The sequence below is a fragment of the Mesoplodon bidens genome (genome assembly GCF_964165515.1).
Source record: "Mesoplodon bidens genome assembly, chromosome: 7".
NCBI lineage: Eukaryota > Metazoa > Chordata > Mammalia > Artiodactyla > Ziphiidae > Mesoplodon > Mesoplodon bidens.
Genome location: NC_138164.1, coordinates 70,511,408 through 70,523,680, shown reverse-complemented (window position 1 = coordinate 70,523,680; position 12,273 = coordinate 70,511,408). Strand labels below are relative to the sequence as shown.

The 12,273-nt window shown below is 36.1% G+C and overlaps 1 protein-coding gene across 1 annotated transcript in view; it reads left to right on the top strand.

The window, feature by feature from the left end:
- Positions 1 to 12,273, top strand: part of DLG2 (discs large MAGUK scaffold protein 2) — a 1,231,136-nt gene that overhangs the window by 237,249 nt on the left and 981,614 nt on the right. The window lies entirely within an intron of this gene.

The window sequence follows — 12,273 nt, the reverse complement described above, 5'->3', positions numbered from 1 at the left end:
TATTTATACCAGGCAATATACTAAGTATTTTAAAATAAACAGTAAGTTTATAAGCACTGAGTTTGTGGTTTATCTTGAATTACTTAGATGAGTTTTATTGCCACTGGAACCCATATATTATAGAACCAAGAAAACATAATAACTTTCAGACAAATTCAGAATCTGAAAAGGAAAACTATATTGCTATCGATTAACCAACCATTCAGTGCATTTTCCCAATGTTTCTCTTATGTTTTCTGGTTGCCTAAGCAACTAGATAGATGAAGTCAAGTATGACAGCTAGATACTTTTTCCAAAATCAAAAAGTTTCTGTATAATTTTCCCTAAGATGCTCATTCCCAATTTGGTGGTGTAGATTTCTTATATTGAATTTTCTTGGCTTTTCCAGGTCAGATTAAAAAGAATCTACATTCTCTTTATGTAGGGACTTCTTAATTGTACTACAAAATGTACTACATCATCAACTTATCAGGAGGCACGTTTTTCATTGCTATGAGCCTACTGAGAGCAGTGTCTTACTTATCTTTGTATGTCCAGTGTTTAACTTAGTGGCTGCCACGTAGCATGTACCAAATAACTGTTGAATGAGCTATCGAATAGATAGAAAGATGTTTCTGTACTTTATCTTGAAGCTTCTGATTTTTTTAAGCCAATGATAATGAGCTTCCTTAGTGGCAGATGTTGCTCTGTTACTCCAAGGATGTTCATAAGATACTGTTCTGCCTTAGCTGAAAGGACTTTTTACCTTCTTTTCTGTCTCTGGGAATGAAAAACGTTATTTTAGGCAGATTTTTACACCTATTTTTCAATAGATGGAATTCATCTTCTCACTGGTATTGACATATAAATAATTAATCAGTGATTCACACCACCTTGCAATTTGGGGACTTAATTTTGCTGTACTCCTAGGAAGGACCTATCAGAAAGCAGATTCAGCAAGCTCATTTGGCAACCAGCTTGAAGAGTCCTCTCTGATTTTGGACAATTTGTTCAGAGGAAACAAAAAGCATCATATGTTGATTTTGGCCACTCTTAACTGAAACCCACTGACTTTGGGTTAAACCTGAGCTGGGGGAATGATCTAATGAAACAGTCTTCAAAATCTAAGTTGTCTGAGCCTTGCCAAAGATCTCTTAGAAGGCCTACTCACAGGTAATATTTGTATCACTCAATATCTTATTGAGATCTACTTCTTATATAGGAATAGAGAACAAATGGCAAAGAGAGTGGTGTCACCTGACCTGCCACTCTTTATTGCTTACCCCTTTGTAATTAGAATGAGTCATATGAATAGTTCTGGCCAATAGATTGTGGGGAAAGTGATATGTGTCATACCCAGGCTTAAGCAATATCAATGTATTTTCCCTCCAGTATGTTCTTCTCCTGACACAGAGATGGTGTAGCTACAACATTTGGAGTCTCTTATTCTAGATCCCTGAGCGGTTATGTAGAGCAAAGTGCCCTGCTGACCTGCAATGATGTAGTGTGAGTGAGAACTAACCTTAGTTTTATTAAGCTACTGAGATTTACTGTATTCTTACAACAAACCTAACCTATCCTGACTAACACAGAGGGAGAGAGAACAAGAATTAACACTGATTGAGCACCCACTATGTGCCTACACTGTACTAGGACATTCATATGGTCTGCTGTTTCTGTTGTTGTTTTATTATTTTCCACAAAACCTCTGTGAGGTAGTTATTATAATCTCCATTTGCTGATGAATACATTGAGGCTGTAAGATTTGATGATCTTGTGGATAGCAAAAGATAGAGATGGTCTGTCAATGAATTTGTTTGAGTCTCAACCGATGGGGTTTCTCTCAACCCCATCCTGTTTCAGTGACACCGTGTTGACTTCCAATAGATGTACTTGCTAACTTTTAAGGCCAATAGAAGTTTTGACCAAGCACAATTGAGGCCTACAAAGTCTCTTTATTCCTAAGGAGGGAGCCAGGACAGTAGGGTGTAATGTGAGTATAGGGTGTCACCTAAAATGGGGGCCAAATGTCCTGCAGTCATGAGCAAGGGATAATTCTCTGGTCCAGACTAAGGTCCTTTGGGTATAGAAACTGCTGTCAAAAGAATCTAGCCCAATGATCAAAGTTAGAATTAAGGTACTAAGACCAGAGCCAAAGCAGTCAAGTTTGGGGGTAACAGAGGAAACTGAAAAATACAGAGGCAAAGTGCTATGGACAACTATGTTCACAACTGCTTCTACTCTCCCTCTTCTGTCTTAAAGCAGAAATATTACAGACCTGCCTTCTGACAGCCGTACGTATTGCCTACTTATTTAAGAAAAATTAATATTGATTAAGTGAGGGATCACGGAGTCAGGGTAAGCCACTTTGGAATGAGTTAAGCATATTTGTGTCATAATGCATATTCAATTATCATCCTTTAGAGTTATTTGGGTGTTTCTTGTAAATTATTGCATATGACTCACTTTGGCTCCATAGGAATTATGTTATTTAGTCTCATTGGATTGTTCATTCTTGCTAATGAATAAAATGAAAAATAGAAGTATTATGTATTCAAAGTATATCAAATTAAGTGCCATAGAGAGAGGGTAAATAAGGACGTGTTTACCAGATCATTGCATGTAGGAGATAGGAGGCTCTTTTAGCTGAATAATAAGCATCCAATAAAATTCTTTACAGTGTATAATGACTTCTGGACTTAGAGCCAGAATAACTGGGTTGAAATTCTGGCTCCATATAAGCTATACAATCAGATTACTTAACTAAGCCACTCCTCTATAAAGTGAGTATAGGTAAATTTATCTTACATGGTTGTGACCTATGTGAGTGGTTAGAGCTGGGATCTGAACCCAGTTTGCGTGATTCTAATACTAATGTCATGTAAGAAAATTATAGAGTAGAATACGTATAAAAGCACATGTGATCTAGTGCATTATAGATGCACAATAGTGTTAGAGACTCAGTTTGCCCTTTAAATACATGGAATGTATTACCCCAGTAGGTTATTCAAGTTTAAAACATCAATGACTATTGTTAATGCTTCTAATAAACAGGCATGGGCATAGCTTAGATGTGCCAAAAGAGCCACCTGGCTTCAAAAAATCTTCAAAAGGGGAGAATTACCTTGGTGAACTCATCAAGCTCCAGGGTCAGGCTTTTGTTTTGCAAGCCCCCAAACTCTAACTCAGCAGAATTACAGTCAGTCAAACTCAGGGATACTGATCCATATTAGCAAATCTCATAAGATACTGATGGAGATGAATAGATACTTATTGGAGTTTATTCATTTTAATGAGAAAAAGTTTCTAAGCTGACTAAGTGCCCACATACTCGAACCAGTTCATGATCTGTTGCTACAGGAACTGTAAGGGGGAACCAAATGATAACGGTAACCTTAGCTGGGTCTGAATAGGCTAGATTATGTGGGAGGGACAACCACAAAATCTGTGTCTTTAAACACCAAGGCTCATTGATCTCTCAAACTTCATGTTTCTTGATGGGGGTGGTGGGATATTTGACTTTAACATCCTTACTCAGGAACCGAGGATGACAGATGCTCCACTTCATGAAGCTGCTGCAGCAAAAGGGAAGGAATGATAAGGACCTGGCACTTGTTTTAAAAATGCAAGAAATGACACATAACCTCGACAATGAAATTGGCCAAAGTAAATCAATATGCTATACTTAAGTTTAGGTCACTCTGGTCAGCTAAGCAGGCCAGAATACCTTTCTGCACAGTCATTCTGACACAGAAGGATGGGAGAGCACATGTTAAGTAGGAAGAGGACCTCATGCCCCCCCAAATATCCATAACTAGTTTCCAATAATCTGAAACAGATGTATCACTGTGAAGTTATTCAAAACCTTTTTGAATCTGTAGGAAGTACATTGTGGGAGGGGGAGGGGAGAAAGAACAGTTAGGTACCCCTGAACTGTGAAATGAAGAAAATAAGATTAACCTCAGAGTTAACTTATAAAATCAAGCCTTATTAGATCTGGATATGTAGGTTATCTGAGAGAGACTGGAGGGCTCCCAGGTCAGCAAGACCTGAATGTCATCTAAATGAGGGAATTCATGGGTATAAATAAAAATATATCTATGGGAATGAAGTTGGTCAGCCAGCAAAAAGGAAATAGAGAGTCACTGAGGCAAAGCTTGGCAGTTCACATCCTAGTTCTATTCCAGGGAGAAGCTGCTCTGCCAAAATAACTTTATGAGGGTGTAGGCATCTGGCAACTACACCTTTATGTGGCTAGAGGGACAGCAGGCTTATGGGCATTATGGCATTAAGCATTCAAAACTTAGAATGAAACCACCTTTGGTCTACCTACCTCCTTTACCAAGTATACTCACCAATATCCAGTTCCCCCCTACTTTGGGGTACATGGGATGATTGTACTTTGAACAGTTCTACATTTGTCAACCATAGTCAACATTTTTCTTTTCTGCTAAAATCCTTTAACAGATAGTTTCCTCAAGTCAGAAGAATAATTTATTCATTTAACTTTTTTGTTACTTATTGCTCATTTATTCCATTCTTCGTCATTCTTTCATACATTCAGCAGACTTTAGAATACCTACTATGTTGAAAGCCATATGCTTTGGGAAACAAGATGAGGAATAAGATAATATTGCCTTCAAAGGACTTCATTTTGGAGAGACAGGAAAACATAGGCCCAAATTGTTAGAAGTATTAAATGAAATGAAAGCAAGAAGAGTACTTTGTGCTGAAATTCAGAACTAGCCAACTTGAGGGCTTTACAATATTTAACCATCCTGTTAGATTTATTCTTCCACGTTTACAAAGAACTTTCTAATAAATGATCTCATGTAATCCTCTCAACAGTTCTGTGAAAGGTAGTGTTACCCTCTTTTACAGATGGGTCAATACAAGTTTATTGAAGTTAAGCAACTTGCTCAAAGTTCCATTATTATTAACTGACATAATCCACATTTTCTAAAATGTTCTCATACTCTAGGCTTATTTTAAATCCTGTGCCTACAGCACTTTTGATCCCGGAATCCCAACCAGTCCTATTGCCTGGATCATTTGGCACTACAAGTTACAGGAATACCAAGATGTCCTGATTTGGTGAAAGTTAGCTTTCATGAAGCTATATTATAGGAAATAAGGTCTGCAACAGAGATCAACACTTGTTTGGATGTAGCCACTTTAAAAATTTTTCATATGGGTTACGTGCATGTTTATTCTTTTGTTTATTTACCATTTGAAGAACAAGGTTTTGTTTTGAATTCTCTTTCTAGAAACATAGGTAGCTTTTATTATCTGTATAAATGAATTTCTCCACATTGCATTGCTCATCTTATAGAGAAATTTGGAAGAATGCTAGAAATGAATTTCTTTTGTAAATAAAAGTGAAGAAAAATAAAAATATAATGTGATGGAAGAGAACATTTTCTTAAGTTAAAAAGACTGAAATAAAGATATCAGAGAAGAAGGCTGTTGAATATTCACTTAAAACTTCAGGGACAGAACCTTGATGAGTTTGTCAGAGTCTCTGTCTTATCCTAAGTTATGTAGAAACAATTCAATAAACTTGTTTTGAGTGCTTATGTTACCCCACACTGAGTTAGGAAAGGAAGTTACAAGAAGACACGCTCCTGGATCTCAAAGATCTTGAAGCTTCATTGGGGGGAAACAGAAAAGTTGAGAATTTCAATGCAAGAGAGAAAATGCTTGAACTATAAAATGTTTTGTGAGTAGAAAGCACAGAGTTGGAGATGGGTGTTGGAAGAATGGACTAAAATCCAAGAACAGTTTGGGGAACAGTGAGATAAGTCTCTCACGGGAAGCTACTTCTGAACTAATACCTGAAGACTGACCAGGAGCTAGCCAGAAAAAAAGAACAAAGGACACTGGATAAAAATAATGTTTACTACCATCAACTGAGTAACTCTATGCTCTATGCCTGGCATCATTGATGACCATTAGTGTAAATTACATCCTGAAATTCTCTTAGCTACTCTGAGAGATGGGCAATATTTGCAAAAACAGGACAAGAGAGAAACTTGTGCAATTTCCTTCAGATGACCAAAGAACTCTAGTAAGAAGCCTCTGGGTGAAAGAAGATGTGACAGGATAGATATAATGAGGAAGAGTTTAAAAATAATTGGGAATAAGGCAAGAAAAACATGATATAGTGTTTGAAAATAATTGAAATTAAGGAAAGATATAGGAAAAGAAAAAGGCAATTAGAAATCCAGATACAGTAAAAATCTAAATGACAGCCAAAAAATTAATAATAACTGGTACTGTTTATTGAGTGTTAGCCATATTCCAGGCCTTGTTTTACATACTTCCATGTATTTTCTTTCTTTTAATCCTCAGAACAATCCTATGAGGGAATTCTTGTTATCTTTACTTATGTATGAGGATACTGATGAGCCAAAGAGAACAGGTGAATATTTCTGTCAGACAGTAAGAAGTGGAGCTGAGTTTTGAGCCCAGATATGCTGACTCCAGAGCCTAGGCGCTTAATCACTATTTCTTTGACCTGCTGGATACCAACAATGGGATTAGCACAGTCTATAGCTTTCTTTTGTAACATTATATTTTAGTTATATCTTCCTGAAACTAGACCCTATTTCCTATGAGGGAAATATTGCCAGGCCCTTGCACTGCTTCTGTGATTTGGGAAGCATATTTTCCCCTCAGTAAAGATGGCTAATCTCATCCACTGACTTTTTCACTGGTGTAAGTTTCAGGAAGTAAACAGCCTTCTGACCAGAACATGGGAGTTTATCACAGTTCCATGTATACTGACAGCTTTCACCAGCTATAGAGCAAACATCACTCAATCTTTTGCTTTTGTAGATAAGACAAAGCATTATAAGGATAGCTAAAGAGTCATGGGTACAGGAAACAATTTAAAGACTAGGGTGTTAATGATATTTTAAAAAGATATTGAAATCATAGATTTCCATATTTCTATGAAGTTGCTAAGGACTGTAATGAAGACTCATTTAAAATCATTTTCATTCCGTGCATTGTGTCCATGAAATAATATATAAGATGGGAAGAGTGTGAGCAAAACACCTCTTAAGAGTCTGAGCTCTTTTTTGAAGTATACATATTTAAGAAACAAGGGAAATGAAATTCTGAGATTCTCATAGAGAAATGAGAAAAGGAGGATACATTATAACAGCAAACTGCTATTTTTGTTCCTTAAGTGCCAATAGACTTTTTTCCCCCTTAAGATAAATAATAGTTTCTCTTTATGGCAATTATGACATAGAACTTTCATTTGATTATATTTTTAGTATGTTCAGTGGTCCTAATGTGGATGCACTTAAGCAGTGCCTTCCATTCTATTATATGAAAGTCCCACAGTAATTTGTAAAATTTAAATTTGCCATGGCATCAATTAAAAATATTTTTTCTACCACCTCTTTTTGGTTAGCATATGTTTTGTGTTTCCTTTGTGTGTGTTGCAGTTTTTCACCACAATATATAGCACCTCTTTAAGCCTAGTTTGAATTTGTAAGGCATTATATTTCCGAAAAAATTTAAGGACACATTATCCATCTGTTAGACTAGGAGTTTCTCATAGGAAGAAACTATATTGTCTTCAGGTTTTATTTCCAGGACATAGCAGACCCTCAAAATATTAAGGAATAAAGTAATTAGTTGACTGGAAATAGATATGATTGTTTAATTGAATTAAATTGTATATAAACAAGAGTGGGATAGAATAAAGGGAAGAAAATGTTTACATTAGGAAAGATAGACCTGAGAGATCCTTAATGCCAACATCCAAGAACTCATTTTAGCATCTCTTGACTCAAACCTAAGAGAATTAGTTTGTCCTAATTAAGGGCAGTTATCTAGTTTTGTTAGTGGTGAAACAACTTACTGCAAAAATGAAAGAATTATTTTCCAAAACAAGTTTTGTTGTTTTCTTAAAATATTGATGAAGGGGTTGACCACGTGGTGGTAATGGGTATTTGAATGAGTAATATTTGGGGTTTAGAAACATCAGTCTTTATTGAAAAAGATACATTTTCCTCTCTTAGAAGCAAACTTAAATAAGGTTTTCCATCAAGACTGTCCTTTTATGTAGCATGTTTTTTTTATTTCTTAGAAGTATAATAAATAAAAAGAGCAGTGATTCACCAGGATGCAAAGAATTCAATACCTATGTCTATTGAAGCTCTTCATCTGAATATGCCAAGGCATCTAAGCCAGTTATTCAGATTATATTATTAAGTAAAGAAGATGACTTACACACATCACCTTTTATAGGTTAAAGAGTGAAGTTTGGGAATCAAACACATCTGGGTTCAAATTTAGCCTGGCCTTTTACTAGCTGAGGAGCCTTAGTCCCTTTTAAATCTTTGCATTGAGAAAAATAATGTAATTATGTAACTGTGGTTTTGGAGGCTATTCTTTCTAATTAGGACACTCACGTTGGTTCTGAAAGATTTTAAATAGGTCATTTAACTCCTCTATACAATTTCCTTCTTTATTGTTAAAATTATGTGACTATTAAGTTAGAAGTTTCAGTCTTAGGGATTTAACCTAAGGTAAACTATGCAGAAATTCGTGCATATGGGTGTTCATATGCAATGTTGTTTACGCTAGACAAAAAAATTTAAAAGACCTAGATGTTTAACAATAGGAAATTAATTGAATTATAGTATAGTGATACATTAGAATTATATGCTGCCAATGAAAATGTTGATAGATGTACTTTAATTAAGATACGCTATCATATGGAGAAAAAGCAGGTGACAGAAAAATGTATAGCATGATTTTATTTTTTTAAACTAAGTATATTTGAGCAATATGGGTAAAAAATTATTGTTTATTGTGTGCTATATTCCAAACACTATTGTAAGTCTTTTACACGTATCATCTCATTTCATTTATAAAATAACTCTTACAGGCCTTACTATTAATATCATTTTTATATTAAAAAAAAAAACGGAAGCCCTGAAATGTTAAATAACTTGCCCAAAGACACATAGTCAATGGTTCCAGTACTTGAACCAGAGTCCATGTTCTTTACCACTGTGATATTCTGACCACTGCTTCCTAAAAAATCCATAATAATGAACAATACAATATTAATAATGGCCATCTATTAACCTCTTTTACTGAGTACATGGAGGCTTACAGATGGCATATTACTCAAGAGCATGAACCAGGATCTTGCTTCTGTCACTTACTAGTGGTGTTATTTTGAAGTTCCTTAGCTTCTCTGGGCCTCAGGGTCCTCAGGATAAAAACAGGATTAACAATGATTTATAGTTTCTATACGTATTAAACACATTAATGCATATATATTACTTAAAATGGTGCCTGGGATAGGAAAAATATTTTTTAAGTGTTAACAGCCACTAAATCTGCCACAGGGCTAAGATGGGGTAGAATCAGAATTTGAAACTTGGTTTAACTCCAGTACAAATTCTTTCATCTATATACTGATTCTTCTAGACCAGTATCCCTGGCTGAGCACTGCAATACTCATATTCTCCCAAGATTACAAATGAGTTAATTCACCTTTTTTTTGGGGGGGAGGGGTATTTTCATATATTTCTTTGTGTGGGTGTGTTAGTTTCTGCTTTATAACAAAGTGAATCAGCTATACATATACATATATCCCCATATCTCATCCCTCTTGCATCTCCCTCCCACCTTCCCTATCCCACCCCTCTAGGTGGTCACATAATTCACCTTTAAGTTTTCCCCACTGAAGGGCTAGAGAATGTTGTTTGAATAGGATTTCATGCGAAATAAAACAAACAAAACAAAACAGCCTTATGTATTTGCACTCTAATCCCTAGAGATTTTACAAGTACTTTACTCTGAGTTATTTGCAGAGCTTTCTCGTCCTAGGAATAGTGTTCTCAGTGGTTTCGTGGGGGAGTTTTTATCATTTACGAGAAAAGGACAAAAAATATATTGGTCCTGAAAAGTTATGATCCTTACCAGACTATAATTAGAAGCCTATGTTATTTTTATGTTGGGCTTCTTTTCTTCATTCAGCACATACTTGTTGAGTGCCCACTATGTTCCAGGCATGGTTCTAGGTTCTGTCTGCTAGTATTTCCTGTTCTCTACCCAATGATGACTATATTCATTATCTACTCTGCCTAAGAAATTACCTGAAACCTTAGTGACCTGAAACCTTAATGACTTGTCACTCATGGTTTTTATCTCATAGTTTCTGTAACCAGAAATTCATATAAGACACAGCAAGGATGAAATGTCTCTGGTTCATATGTCTGGGGTCTCAGCCAGGAGACTCACAGGGCCTGGAATCATCCAAAGTTTCAACACTCAAATGTTTGGTAGTAAATGCTGGCTGTCTGCTGCCTTCTTAACTGTGGTTGTAGCCTGGAACATCTACACGTGGCCTCTCCATGTGGCCTGGACTCGCTCACAACATAAAGGATGAGTTCCAAAGGCAAACATCCCGAGAGAGAGCCAGGCAGAAGTGTTATCCTTTTTATGACCTAGCCTCAGAAATCACATAACACACTTTTACTTTGTTTTTCTTTAATATGGTAATGTCTGTAAACTAAAACTCTTTACATATGTTACTTGTTAATGGTGTTCAGTATTGTTGAATGCCAAGACTTTTCAGTGTTTATGGACAATTCTCAACTCTTTAACTTCTCTGATTTGAGGATTTTTTTCCTCCATAAAATGAGGGTGATGATAAGAATTACACCACAGATAATAACTACATTAAAATGATGATTAAAACTTTAAAACTTTAAAAAGTGAAATGCATTTTGTGTATTCATTTTACATCACAAGTTTTAAAACTTTCCTAGGAACCTGTATTCTAGAGAAATAATTTCCATATGTGCCATAGTTTAGTCAGCATACTATTCGTTTGGGGAGATCTTAGAGACAGATATATGGAGGTTTGAACTCCTATTCTTTTATTAGCTATGCAATTTTGGACAAATTTCTTAACCTCTCTGAAACACAGGATATTCATCTATAAAATAAGAAATGGCTATCTTCAGAGCACAGTTAACCTTAACCAATCAGTAATTTTAGTCCTTGTAATTTGAAATAAAGGGCACAGAAGGAATGACATGACTGACGTAATTTGCAATTGTGACACTGGAGGTGACTTGTGGAGCATCAGCGTAGGAATGTATGCAATCTGATGTATACAGAGACACTGCTAGCTCCTAAAGGAGCTTTTTGCAAAATGGAAACATACATCCTCCTCAGGAAGATCACTGCACCACGCCAAGGCACACAGCTCAGGGACCAGAATGTGGGCTGAATTTCAGTCCTTGCCCAGGTAGGTTCCTTGGGGCACAGAATGGCTTGCACAATCATATACGGTGGCCCAGTGCCTTCCTATTTCATGATAATTCTAGTTGTTTGTGATAGAGGTCCTCATAACCTGAGTTAAATGCAATGATGTGCTATAAGCAGGCTCTTTAAAAAAAAAGGCTCTGATTTGTAGCATTTGCTGATATCCATGGTGTATATACTCACACCATGACTGATTTCAAGCTACCAACATTTTGACAACTAGCTCACAAGACAATTATCTCTCACTCGCCTATAGGAGCCAACTCTAGCACACCCATTAGCAAAGAGTGAAATTCAAGCAAGTGCCAGAAAATAGCCCTGAGACCTCATAACTTCCGTTGATACGAAACATCCTCTGAGCAGTTCCCATGGTAAAACAGAAGGGCTTCTAGGGCTAAAAGCAGTTTCATAGTAGGTATGCCTTTCCCTCCCCCACCAGATTATCTCCATTTGACTGAGAAAAAATATTTCTTCACAAACTCTTATTGATTTCAATCTTAGGGAAGACAAGTAGAAACATTTTAGAACATTATGTTTCAATGTACTGTGAAAAGAAAAAAACGTGCTATAATCATTTTTTTAAAAATGACATACACTTCCACAAGATGGTTTGGGAGGAGAGGAGACAGGAGATGATGTTACAAGTCTTGTATTGGAAAGAAGCCAGGCTATGCCAGCCAAGAAAAAAATAACCTATTGGTTACATCTTGTTACCGCTCATCATGCCCTATCGGCTCATAATTCTATTTTTTGGTCATATCTAGCAGACTTTGTGGTTACAGCAAATGTCATTTTTTTCATTTGTCATCAGAAATGAAGGTTAAACTATAATCAAAGACTTGGTTGTTGGATTGTTTTTAACTTTATTTCTGTTAAGCTGTGTTTAACTTTATTTTGGTTTTGTATCCTAGCACAAAGGAGGTAGAAAGATTTAGACAAAGGCATTCCTCAATAGGGGAAAGGCTAGTGTGACCTCCCTTTGATTCC